Source organism: Mesocricetus auratus, unplaced genomic scaffold, assembly GCF_017639785.1.
Source record: "Mesocricetus auratus isolate SY011 unplaced genomic scaffold, BCM_Maur_2.0 Super-Scaffold_100025, whole genome shotgun sequence".
Taxonomy (NCBI): Eukaryota; Metazoa; Chordata; class Mammalia; order Rodentia; family Cricetidae; genus Mesocricetus; species Mesocricetus auratus.
In genome coordinates this window covers 20,501,296-20,514,304 of record NW_024429206.1, presented here as the reverse complement: position 1 = coordinate 20,514,304, position 13,009 = coordinate 20,501,296, and the positions used below count along the sequence as shown (strand labels likewise).

Here is a 13,009-nt window from a genome sequence, read left to right as displayed (position 1 = left end):
ACTTTTACACTTATAAAAAACAAAACAAAGCAAAAAATCCAGGCAGCACTTAGCTTTAATCCCAGTGAAGCAGAGGCAGGCAAATTACTGTGAATTTGAGACCAGTCTATTCTACACAGTTCCAGGACAGTCAGTGCTACAAAGTGAAGACCTCCCTCAAACAAACTAACAAAAAGAATAAAAATAAAATGCAAGACCAGCACAGTTTTCATATGAAGAACCAATGGTACTTTAAAGTTACTACAGTAAATGTAAGTTAATATAAATATATACTTTTATCCAAAAAAATAGAGGTACCTCCATGCTAAAATCACAAAGTACAAAGATAACCAATACTGCACATGGGCTACTGAAGACATTGTACTTCCTAATTCTGACGAACAGCAGTGGCAGCAAAGTACAAAAATCAGAAATTGATGAGGAACTATGCATTTAGTATTTTTCTCTTGAAAAGCCAAAAGTTCATGTAAAACTTCTAAAAATCACAGCTTATTTTTATTATCTAAAAAAAAGCAATAATAACCCCCATTTTTCTTTCAGGGTGGGGAGACGGCTCAATGAGTAAAGGTGCCCACTGCTGAGCCTGACATCCTGAATCTGATCGCCAGGACCCATATGGCAGAAGGAGAAAATCAACTCCCACAGACCGCTCTTGACATCTACACTCACATGTGTGCATGCACACACACATACAAACAATTAAATACAAAAATGATTTCAAACCCATTTTTAACTCTTAAACATTTATTTTCATATGATGAGTGTTTGCCTGTGTGTGTGCATGTGCAAGGTCTGTGTGCCTGGTGCCTACCAAGGCCAGGAGAGAACATCCGATGGTTGTGAGCTGCCATGCAGCTACTGGGATTCAACCTAGGTCTTCTCCAGGAGCAGTCAGTGTTTTTAACCATGGAGCCATCTCTCCAGTCCACACACCACTTAAAATTTGTTTGTTTGGTTTTGTTTTTATGAGACAGGGTTCTCTGTATAGCTTTGGTGCCTGTCCTAGAACTCCATAGGTAGACTGGGCTGGTCTCGAAATTAGAAATCGCCGTGCCTCTGCCTTCTGAGTACTGGGATTAAAGGCGTGTGTGTTACCACCGACCGGCTCCCACTTAAAATGTTTAATTCCCACATTTAATTTTAAAATACCAAATTCAGGTACAGCAACTATATTGAGTGGCAACTCAGTTGACTAGCTTGAAAAGTGGTGCATAGATTTTACTCAAGAACCAAGTGTGATGGCATAGCTACACAGTGGTCTACACAGTGAGTTCCAGGACAGCCAGAACTACACACAAACAAAACAAGATTTTACTCACTTCCCTCATAGCCACTCCCTAAGGTTAGAGCCCTCAAGGCTCTGCCTACATTCCTGCTTCAGATCCTTTAACAATCTCCTCCGTATCATTAGAGAAAAAATAAAAAGCTTATGACTCAGGGCAGGGAAGGTAAATCAGTGGTACAGTACTCGCAGAGCATGTGTTCCAGGGGCTCTCAGTGCCCCTGCCCCCAGAAAGCCAGTCTAGGAAACCCTACCTCAATGTGGATTTTTGTGTGTGTGTGTGTGGTTTCTGTGGATCTGAACTCAGGTTCTCATGTTTGTGTGGCAAGTACTTTGTAGATTTAGCCATCTCCCCAGCTCTGCTTTTTGTTTTTGGTGAAGTGAAGTTGAATTTATTAAGAAACAGTTTTAGATTTAAGCACAGGTTAGAGACACTTAAAAGGACAGTACACCTTCAAGACATGGGTGTGGACATCTCAACAGAGTCTCCAAGCTTTATTGATATGGTTTTTCAAGACAGGGTTTCTCCATAGCCCTGGCTGTCCTGAACTTGCTCTGTAGACCAGGCTGCCCTCGGGAACTCACAGAGATCTGCCTGCCTCTGCCTTCTAGCAGTGCTGGGATTAAGCCATTTGCTACCACTGCCGGGCAATTTATTGACTCTTAATCAGAGAGATAAGTAGTCAGAATGTTCTATGGTTGACCCTCTGATCATAACTGAGGACTCCTGCTACATCTAATTAACTAATTATAATCACAATTACTGGCTGCTCTGATGATCATAAGCCTGTAAAGCAAACTACCAGAAACAAGGAAAAAGCATTCTCCTATACCACCAAAGTTACCCTTCTATGCCGTCGGGAAGGGTTTCATTAAAACACAGAAATCTCCAAAAACAGGCATGGTGCTAGAGAGACAGCTCAGGGGTTAAGAGCATGTACTGGACTTGCAGAGGACCCAAGTTTAATTCCCAGCACAGATCAGGGGATTCAACAACCTCCTCTGGTCTCCAAGGGCACATTGTGTGCACATACTCATACACACATATAACTGAGAAAATAAGTGAGGCATCAAGCGTCTCCAGTATAGGCCTTCTTTTGTTATTCTGACATCACTAAGCTGCCCAGGCTGGTCTGCTTTGGCAATCCTTTAAATCTCTTCTTCAAGCACTTTGGGAACTTTATTCAAACATTAAAAAATACCAGTTAAACTGGGCATGGTGGCACACACTTTTAATCCCAGAACTTGGGAGGCAGAGGCAGGCAGATCTCTGTGAGTTCAAGGCAAGCAGCTTGGTCTACAGAGAGGGTTCCAGGATAGGGTTACACAGAGAAACTGTGTCTCAAAAAACAAAACAAAACAATAAAAAAATCAGTTAAATAATAATCAGTGTGATAGAAATTAATTGTTTCCCCTGTACATACTACTTCTTACAGTGTTGTCTGCTAAAAGTAAACATTGGGAAAATTTACAAAATGTTCCACTTATATGAAACTCTCATTTTTAGTATGGTAACTATTATCATGCTAAGAAAGCCACTGAGCAGGATTTCTACTGACACATAGGTGTTGATTGTACAGACAACCTCTGCTAGAGATGCTTATCTCACAGCCAATAAAAATGACTGCCAGAATTTAATTGCACACTGTGATTATGTATTCAAAATTCTACAGTATCCAGCCAAAGCCTGGGAGACATCCATGGAGGGTTCTCAAGCAGTCAGCAAGTACTCATAGAACCAATAAGTGCCCAATTTAGACTGAGAGTGGAGAGGTAAAAGCAGACTTCCTGTTACTGGAAATTTACAGTGGAGCCAATCTTAGTAAATAAACACACAATTCAACCCACTCTTAATGACCAGAAAAGACAGTCATGCAAGACAGTGTCTAACCCAGCACTTCATCAGACAATCATCATCTTCAGCCACGCAACAGCAGCCCGTGTGTGAGAGTTGCTGCTTAAAGTTTACCTTAACCACAGGATGGCCTTGCTTCATGCCGTTACCAGCACAGAAAAGCCCCAATTGGCATCTCTGCCCTGCATATCCCTTCAACACCTGTTTCATGTAATTGGGTGACCTCTTCTCCTGGTCCCTGCTCCCCCAACACACACACTCACTTGCCTCCAAAATTCCTACTCCAGTTTGTTGGTCTGAATTATTACACATTCTTCAAGACACTTTAGGAAGGTGTGCCCTGATCCTTCCTTCCGTCTTCCACACTGGATAAGGCTGGCCTGTGTTCTAATCCTCATAGCTCTGGGCTAGCACACACCATGACGGAATCATATTGAGATACTTTTTTGTTTGTTTGTTTGTTTGTTTGTTTGTTTGTAGTGCTAGGGATCAAACCCAGGGTCTTAACGCAAACTAAGCAAGCACACTACGCCTTGAAGTATTTTTACTGTTCACCTCTCCCCTCAACTGGCTAACTTCTAGAGAACAGAACTGTGATTTTTTTTTTTTCCGAGACAGGGTTTCTCTGTGGCTTTGGAGGCTGTCCTGGAACTAGCTCTTGTAGACCAGGTTGGTCTCAAACTCACAGAGATCCGCCTGCCTCTGCCTGCGCCACAACCGATAGGCTCCAAACTGTGATTTTTAAAAAAGATTTATTATTTGTTATTTTATGTATGAGTATTTGCTTACAAGTATGCATATACATCATGTATGTGTCTGTCTGGTGCTCTTGGAGGCCAGAAAAGGGCATTAGATCCTTGGATCTAGAGTTACAGAGAGTTGTGAGCCACCATGGGGGTGCTAGGAACCAAACCAGAGTCCCCTGCAAGAGCAGTCAGATCTCTTAACCACTGAGACAACTCTCTAGTTCAATTCTTTTAAAGAAAGTAAAAATTCAAATCCTGACTACTTCTTAACTCTCTGATTAAGAATTAGTAAATTGCCGGGCAGTGGTAGCAAATGGCTTAATCCCAGCACTGCTAGAAGGCAGAGGCAGGCAGATCTCTGTGAGTTCCCGAGGGCAGCCTGGTCTACAGAGCAAGTTCAGGACAGCCAGGGCTATGGAGAAACCCTGTCTTGAAAAACCATATCAATAAAACTTGGAGACTCTGTTGAGATGTCCACACCCATGTCTTGAAGGTGTACTGTCCTTTTAAGTGTCTCTAACCTGTGCTTAAATCTAAAACTGTTTCTTAATAAATTCAACTTCACTTCACCAAAAACAAAAAGCAGAGCTGGGGAGATGGCTAAATCTACAAAGTACTTGCCACACAAACATGAGAACCTGAGTTCAGATCCTACAAAAACTTGTAACAGCAGCACTTTCAGGCAGAGACTGCGAGATCTCTGTAGCTGGCTAGCCTGCTATGGGTCTTGCCAAACCCAGCTCCAGGTTGACTAAGAAACCAAAGAAGATATCCAACATTAGCTAGCCTCTGGTCTCCGTATGACAGACAGGCAGGCAGTGGCCCACACCGGCAATCCCAGCATTTGAGAGGCACAGGCAGGAGGATAGATCCAAGTTCAGAGGCTTGCCTGGTCTACATATGGAATTCCAGGCCAGCCGGGACTGCATTATGAGACCCTGCCACCCACCCCGCCAAAAATAAACACATAACCAAAATAAATAAATGATTCCCCAAACAGTAGTTCATAAAGGCCGATGGAAGCTGGGAATATAGCTCAATTAAACAGCCCCTATCGGGCACATGCAAACCTTAAAGTCAGTCATACTAAGTAGCAAGCTTCTTGACAAGATTGTAGCCAAGGATATCCTCTTAACACAAAACCAGGTGATGCTGTAAACTTCTGCCAAAATGCCACATCTAAACTCCACGGACTGACGATGCCTACCACATCCAGGCACACATTTCCCAACCACAGACTGGTCATCAGCTCTGAGACACAGCCAGCTGCCAGTGACCTAGTCTCCAAGGCGCTTCCCTCTTGGGAGCGAACTTCCGCGAGGGGATGGAGGGACATCCCCGCGGCTCTTCTCCTAGACAGCTCGGCATCAGGGGCTGCCTTTACTTATATAAAAAATTTTCCCCATAAGCGGGTCTTGCTATGTGGCAGAGGCTGGCCTCAAACTCGCGGCAAATCCTCCCGCCTCGGCTCCAACAGGACTTCTCATTCAGAGACACCCATAACCTTGCCACTACCACCTGGTAGAAGTATTCAAAACCCGGCGCCACAGCAGCCCGCGCCATCCCCGAGACCCACGCGGGAACCGACTGTGACCCGGCCGCAACCACAACTCCGGACTCGGACGGGACCGGAGCGGCGGCAGACGGCCGGGAGCCGCGCCCCCCCCGGTGAGCCCGAGTCCCGCCGAGCTATGAAGAACTCGGCCAGGAGGAGAGGCCGAGCGCGGAGCTCTGGCGGCCTGGCCCTCCGCGCCCTCCCGCCCGCCTAAGTGGCGGAATGGAGCGGCCCAGGGTCAGCGCCGGCCGGACGCCGCCGCCGCCATCCCGCTGCGAGGGGGAACGCGTCTCCGTGGCCCCCGTCCCTCCGAACCTGGTCCGCGGCTCCGCCGGCGTCCGACAGCCGCTCCCAGCGCCGCTTCAGTCACTCGGCTCCCCGCCCCGCCCCGCCCCTGCCCCCGCACGCCCCGCCCCCGGCTCCACAGGCACGAGCGCGCTGCGCACGTATTGCGTCATTTCCGTGACGCTTCGGATTTCCGGGGTCTGGATGCTGCCCGCCGGAAAAGGTGTCCTACACTCGGGGAGTTGACCGCCAGAAAGTCTGTAGGGACAACGCTTGGGCGCTTGGCACACCGAGTGACCGCGAGGCCATCGCTTACGTGTCCGCGGCTCTCGAGAAGCCGCTGTTTCCCTGCCATTCCTCACTCCATGCCTTCAGCTTGTGCTTGCACTCGCCTGGAGGGTGACAAGAAGCCCTGAGAATGGCCATAGCACGGCATAGCACGTACAGATCTGAGAGGAGCCGGGCGGTGGTGGCGCACGCCTTTCATCCCAGCTCTTGGGAGGCAGAAGCAGGCGGATCTCAGTGAGTTTGAGGCCAGCCTGGTTCTACAAAGTGAGTTCCAAGACGGCCAGGATTGCTACACAGAGAAACCCTGTCTCGGGAAAAAAAAAAAAAAAGGATCTGAGAGGAACCCCCTAGTCCAGTCCAGGAGACGTTTACCAGCATGTAAGGAATGCGACCGCCAGAAGAAAATAAAAACGTGTCTTTCTCCTTGTGAGGCGTTAGCAGGGAATAAATGGGTACTCAGAGAAGAGGTCGGAGGGAGAAATAACGCGTGACTGCTGGACGGTAAAGATAGATAACAATCCCGCTTTACAGTTGAGATGCAACCTCACCGCCTTTGTTATCTCCCCCAGGCCAGGAACCACCCGGGTGGAGGAGATAAAGTAACAGGAAAGGGGAGGAAAGAGTAGAAAAAGAGATGAGAGAGCCCGAGAGTCCTACAAATGATCAACCCAGAACTGTTAGACATTTCCCAGCTCTGGAAAAACCACCTTCCAGACAGAATGCTTTTTTGGTCCGTGGGCATTCAGTTCTTGTTCACCCCTAGGAAGAGCCTGGTCACCTGGGTAGGTGGCCCACAGAACTGGCACTCCTGGTTTGCCTTCACAGATCTCAGGACTTTTAAGAGGATTCAGGTTAGAACCTTAAAGTTGGGAATGAATCCCAAAGCAACCAGGCTGCAATCCCAGTACTGAGGAGCCAGAGACAGGAGGATCAGGTGTTCTTGGCCTAGGTGACTTAGACCCTGTGTGGAAAAAAAAAGTGAAAAAAAGCCACCTGTGGTAGCAAATTACTCCAATCTCAACACTTGGAGGTTGAAGCAGGAGGATTACAGCATGAGCTGCAGTAGAACACTGTCTCAAAAAAAAAAGTGAAAAGCTGTGGGTTTTCCTTGGTAGCCAGAGCACATGTGGGCAATGCATGAATGCTGAGCGTAAGGGATCTTGATGGCCCAGTTGTGTTGGGCACGAGGAGCTAGGGTGCCAGACATGGTCAGATTGGCCTGGGAAAATGGCTCCAAGATGGGTGTGTAAGGTCTGTGAAGATCAAAGACAGCACTTGTAGGAGTGAGGTGAGGATTACAGGTAAAACAGAGGACCAAAGAGATGGCCCGGTGAGTGAAGACTTGCCATTCAAGGCTGGCAACCTGAATCCGAACCCTGGAACTAACAGAAGGGTGGAAAGAGAGAACCAACTCACAAAGTTGTCCTCCGGCCTCCATTTGAGTATGCATCTACACACAATAATCGTAATTTTTAAAAGTTAAAAAAGGAAAATCGAGGGAGACTCCCTATATACTCCCTATTTACTACAGAAGAAGAGTAACTAAAACTTCTGGCATCAGTGAAAGGTGGGGCAGGATTTTAGATACCATCCTACAACTTAGTGTGCTCTAATTACCTGCATTGGAGAAAGAGAAAAGGGCAGGCCAGGCACACTTTTAATCCCAGGACCTGGAAGAGGCAGGAGGATATCCGAGTTCAAGGCCAGCCTGGTCTACAGAGTGAGTTCCAAGACAGCTAGGACTATACAGAGAAACCCTGTCTTGATAAACCAAATTGTGGGGAGGGCAATAATGCCTAGCATCCAGCAGGCCAACTGACTCCTTACTTCATCAGGTTCTTTGTTTATCTCATCGCATACTGGCTTCCATCTTTGTGTCTTGACTTGTTTGAACTCTCTCTCTCTCTGTCTGTCTGTCTGTCTGTCTCTCCCCTCTGCTGTTCCTCCCCCTCCCCCCATTTCTTTTATTTGTTAAGACAGTTTATCGGGCTTCAGAGATGGCTCAGTGTTTAAGAGAACTGGCTATTCTTCCAGAGGTCCTGAGTTCACCCACGTGGTGGCTCACAACCATCTGCAATGAGATTTCTGGCCTGCAGAAGATCTGTGCCACCACTGCTGCTGCTGCTTGGACTCTTAATGTTCATTTAAACCTTGGGTCCATTTCACTGCAATATGTATGAACAACTTGGAGTTTTCACCACAGGCCCTTTTCCTTCCCTAACTATAGAAGGCTAGTTCCTGCCCCCAAGGGCCCTAGGTTCAAGCTTCAGAATTTAAAAAGAAAAAAAAATCTGAGTATAACTGAGACCTAAAAGTTAAGTTAGCCAGTGTCATACAGCATTAATAGTGGAGGTACAAACAGAACCTAGTCTCAATTTCCATTTCAGGAACATTAGAGGCAACAGATCAGTGTTGTCTGCCTTGTAATGTTTTCTAAAAAGCCACACTTGGCTTAAAGACTCTGTAGACTAATTTTGGAATGTTGTAGATCCATATCTTAGACTGTCTTTAGTCAGCTTAGTAGGCATTTATGACTCCCTCTATCTCTGATTTATCCCTTTGACCATAGGATAAAATCTTTGGAGTGTATTTGCACATTCCAATCATAGCTTCCACCAATCCAAAAGCTGAGAATGTCAACAGACAGCAGTCGAATCCTAAAGCAGAGATCTCCCCTACTTTGCTCTAACTCCCTACCCAACAGTGTCCTCATCAATGTTTGGCAAATGCATTCATGTATGACTTACTCAGTGTCTATGAAAAGTTCATATATAATGATGGTGCGTGTCTATAATCCCAGTACATTGGAGGCTGAGGCAGGAGGATGGGGAGTTCAAGTTCATCATCAGCTACATGGTGAGTTTGAGGCCAACCTCTACATGAGACCATATCTTTAAAAACAACAGTTCAGGTAACCACTATCGTGGTGAAATGTCATCTGGGACAATCTGTAAGTGCTAGGAGGGCCGTGGTCACTCACAATTGACTGCAAATCCACTGCTGTCCTTTGGAGTGAGTGCCGTCCTGTGTCCACAGGCTCCATACAAGATGCCACTTACCGTGCATCTAAGTGCAGTCACCAAACACCAACATGAGCTGCAATCCCTGCTTTCAGTCTAATCATTTACTGAGTGGGGATTCCTGGACTCCTTAAGTACCTATTGTTCAATGGGTTATAAAGACAAAGGTAGCTTTTCCGAAGAGTTAAATTCTAGGGGACAGGGCCAGTGAGATGGCTAACTTGGTAAACAGACTCAGCCAAGCCCAATGACCTGAGTTCAGTCCCTGAGACCCAGGTGGTAGGAGAGAACTGACTCCTGCAAGTTGTCCTTTAACCTTCATGTGTGTGACATGACACACACATGGGCAAGTATACACATGTACACACACACGAAGTATCTTAAAAACAGCTGGGTAGACTGGGTGGTGGTTGCACATGCCTTAAATCCCAGCACTTAGGAGGCAGGGGCAGGCGGATCTCTGTGAGTTTGAGACCAGCCTGGTCTATAAGACATTCATACTCCAAAACCACACAGAGAAACCCTGTCTCAACAACAACAACAACAAAAACCCAACAGCTGGGCATGGTAGTAAACACCTTTAATCTGAGCACTCGGGAGGCAGAGACAGGAGGATTTCTTTGAGTTTGAAGCCAGCCTGGTCTACCTGGAAATTTCCAGGACAGCCAGAGAAATTGTGAGACTCTATCTCAAATACAATTTTAAAATTGAAAATAAGCTGGGCATGGTAGTGCATGCCTTTAGTCCTAGCACTTGGGAGGCAGATGCAGGAAGATCTATGTGAGTTCAAGGCCAGCCTGGTCTACAGAGTGAGTTCAAGGCCAGCCAGGGCTGCACAGAGAAACTGTCTCAAAAATAAAACAAAAATACTGTTAAGTTCTAGTTGATGGAGCCAACAAAGAAATTTACATTAGCTGGTGATGTGTGAGGGAAAATGATGCAGGGAAGGGGGATAATGCATTGGAGAAATTTGCGTTTGGGGCTGGCTGTCACAGCACAAGCTGGTAATAATCAAGTGACTGAAGCAGGAGAATTGTGAGTTGGAGTCCAGCCTTGACTGCAAAACAAGACTCTGTAGCACGGAAGGAAGGGCGGCCAAGTTGACAAGTCCAAGGTCAGCATGGGAAGGAACTAGCTAGAGGATGGACCCTGGAAGTTCTGACTCATTGAAATCATTAGCAGAACAATCTAACCCTCGTGCCTTTACCGTTCCTCTGCCAATTTTGATGTTGCTTATTGATTTAAAGGGGAAATTATCACGCTGAGTACTTTTTGCTCCAGTCATGAATGGAAACCTGGTACTAAGTTACTATCTTGTATCTTTGTTAAAACACTGGCTTAGTACCAAACTGATTAATCTGGATATGTTCATAAACTTTCATTACCCCATCTATTTTTTTTAATTTAGTTTGTATATTTATGGGGGTTTTGCCAGCATGAATGTCTGTGTACCACATATATGCAGTGCCCCCAGATGCCAGAAGAGGGCATCAGTTTCTCTAGGACGCTGATATCAGAAGGCTGTGAGCTGTCATGTGGCTGCTGGGAATTGAACCAGGGTCCTCTGGAAGAACAGCCTGTGCTCTTAACTGATGAGGCACCTCTCCAGACTCCTGCCTAGCTTATCTTTGGTGATTCCAATGTCTGAGCCCCACATTTTCTTGCCTCATCTTACACTTGTGTCCACTGGCTTCCTTCCCCCCCAGTTTTGTGTTGGTCTGAAACACAAGCTGGGTAGGAGTGAAGGGGATAGAAAATTAGCTTAGAAAAGAAGGTCCTATGGAGTTGGTTTATGACTTTTCCTGGGAAGGCATGAGCAAACATCTCTTCACCACAGATAGGGTGCAGACAATGGACCATGGAAACTGTCCTTGCTGAACCACTGTGTTTAATTAGGAATACTTAAGTAGCATGGGCGATTTATGGACAGCCACGGTACTGAAGAAGGGACCTCAAGCACAACCTCAAGCCTTTTTTTAAGACGGTGTCTCTAACATCCCAGGCTGGCCCCAAGCTCATTCCGTAGCAGAGGCTATGAACTGATGCTCCACCTCCACCCCTCTTGTGTTAGGGTTACAGGCCACCGAGTGAATGGGCCGCCACACGGCCTGTCCTTGACTGCAGCTGGCATCATATATTGTATTCAGTACAGTGTACTATTCCTTCCAAAGGCAGAATTCAGGGTCTCGGGAACTAAGGGGACAGAATTCAGAGTGGGCCACTAAAGTTTTACTTCTTGTCCCCATGACACCAAGAGATAGGGCTTCTCTGGGTAACAGCCCTGGCTCTTTTTTTTTTTTTTTTTTTTTTTTTTTTGGTTTTTTGAGACAGGGTTTCTCTGTGGCTTTGGAGGCTGTCCTGAAACTCGCTGTGTAGACCAGGCTGGCCTCGAACTCACAGAGATCCGCCTGCCTCTGCCTCCCAAGTGCTGGGATTAAAGGCGTGCGCCACCAACGCCCGGCTCCTGGAACTCTTTTTGTAGACCAGGCTGGCATCCAACTCACAGAGATCCACCTGCCTCTGCCTTCTGAGTGCTGGGACTAAAGGTGTGCACCACCACCACTTAGATAAAAGTATTTTTTTAAAAAAGAAAATAAAAGCCAGGGGGTGGTGGTGCACACCTTTAATCCCAACACTAGGGAGGCAGAGGCAGGCGATCTCAGTCAACTCAAGGCCAGCCTGGTCTACAGAGTGAGTTCCAGGACAGCACAGAGAAACCCTGTCTCACCCTCAGCACTTCAGAAGAGAGAGAAAAGAAAAACCAGCTGGAGTCAGGCATGATGGTGCACATCTGTGATCCCAGCATGTGAGGGTCAGGGAGTGGAGGCAGGAGGATCACTGCAAGTTTAAAGCCTGGTCTGTATAGAATCTAGGCCAGCTGTAACTACACAGCAAGACTGCACAACCCCCTATGCTGATGAACTAAACTTTCCCAGATGAGACTAAATAACTATCCCTCCTGGAAGTCATTTGGCTGCAGAAGTGAGAAAGGCAACGATTCAGGAGGCAACTGGGGGCTCGGCGAAGCCAAGAGTCGTCCGTAGCAACACAGCTGAAAGATTTCAGATAACATGAATGGATTCAAGATTCGTGTTGCAGATGCCACAAGTGCTCAACAATGGGCTACATGCAGGAGTGAAAGATGACTTCCAGGGCTTGCGGCTTTGGGGGACAGTGCAAGATGGGACTGGGAAAACAGATGGACACGTGTGGCAGAGAGGAGAAAGGAGTGCCCACGTAGACATGTAAGTAGTAATATTTAACAGGTAACGTGAGTGTATCATTCAAGGTTGAGGAAAGCAGCCTAGACAGGATTATAAAACAGGGTCACAGAGAAACCCTGTCTCGAAAAAAAAAAAACAGGGTCAATCAACATGGCAATGTGATCGTTATCAACAGGTTGTCTCTCAGCTGCAAATTTCCCTTTCATTGCCTTTTCAAGAGGAGGGCTATGGAAATGGAGAAAGTGAGAACTTCGATTTAAACAAACAGAAAAGTGATATTCCTGTTTGTCAGTAGTGGGCGCTGGTGAGCCACGGAAGAGGAAGGCATTTATTTGCCCTGGAGGAAGTGCAGAGTCCAGCACCCTCGCCTGCAGTGTATGCTGCCCAACAGTGTCCACCCTCAAGTCATGAAGTGTTTCTAGATGGTTCCAAGTCCTCCACAGAGTTGGCTGCATTTTCCCTGGTACACAAAAGCCCAGTTTCCATTTGATGACAGGCAGGAGAAGATTTTCAATGATATACCTTGTACCTTAGATGTCTGTTAGTGACTGTTGGAGGCAGATGTGATTCCTGGCTGGGTGCGTGGTGTGCAACTATAGTCCTACTTTTTCTAAAGCTAGAGAAAGAAGAGTGTTCAATCCCAAGGGTTCAAAGACAGCTGGGAAACATGGGATCCTGTCTCCAGCTTGGCACTATTGAGCGGTGACAGAGCCTTGAGGAAGGAAGTAGGGCCTATCAGGAGATTTTAGAGCAG

At 46.6% G+C, this 13,009-nt stretch overlaps 1 protein-coding gene across 2 annotated transcripts in view; it reads right to left on the bottom strand.

Moving 5' to 3' along the window:
• Positions 1 to 5,833, bottom strand: part of Rabgef1 (RAB guanine nucleotide exchange factor 1) — a 47,508-nt gene extending 41,675 nt beyond the window's left edge. Inside the window, exon 1 of one of the 2 annotated variants that reach the window (XM_013120820.3) lies at positions 5,754 to 5,833. The gene's annotated coding sequence lies outside the window, so the exon portion shown is untranslated. The remainder of the gene's footprint in view (positions 1 to 5,753) is intronic. The other variant, XM_013120821.3, reaches the window with a different exon arrangement.
• Positions 5,834 to 13,009: the final 7,176 nt, after the last annotated feature.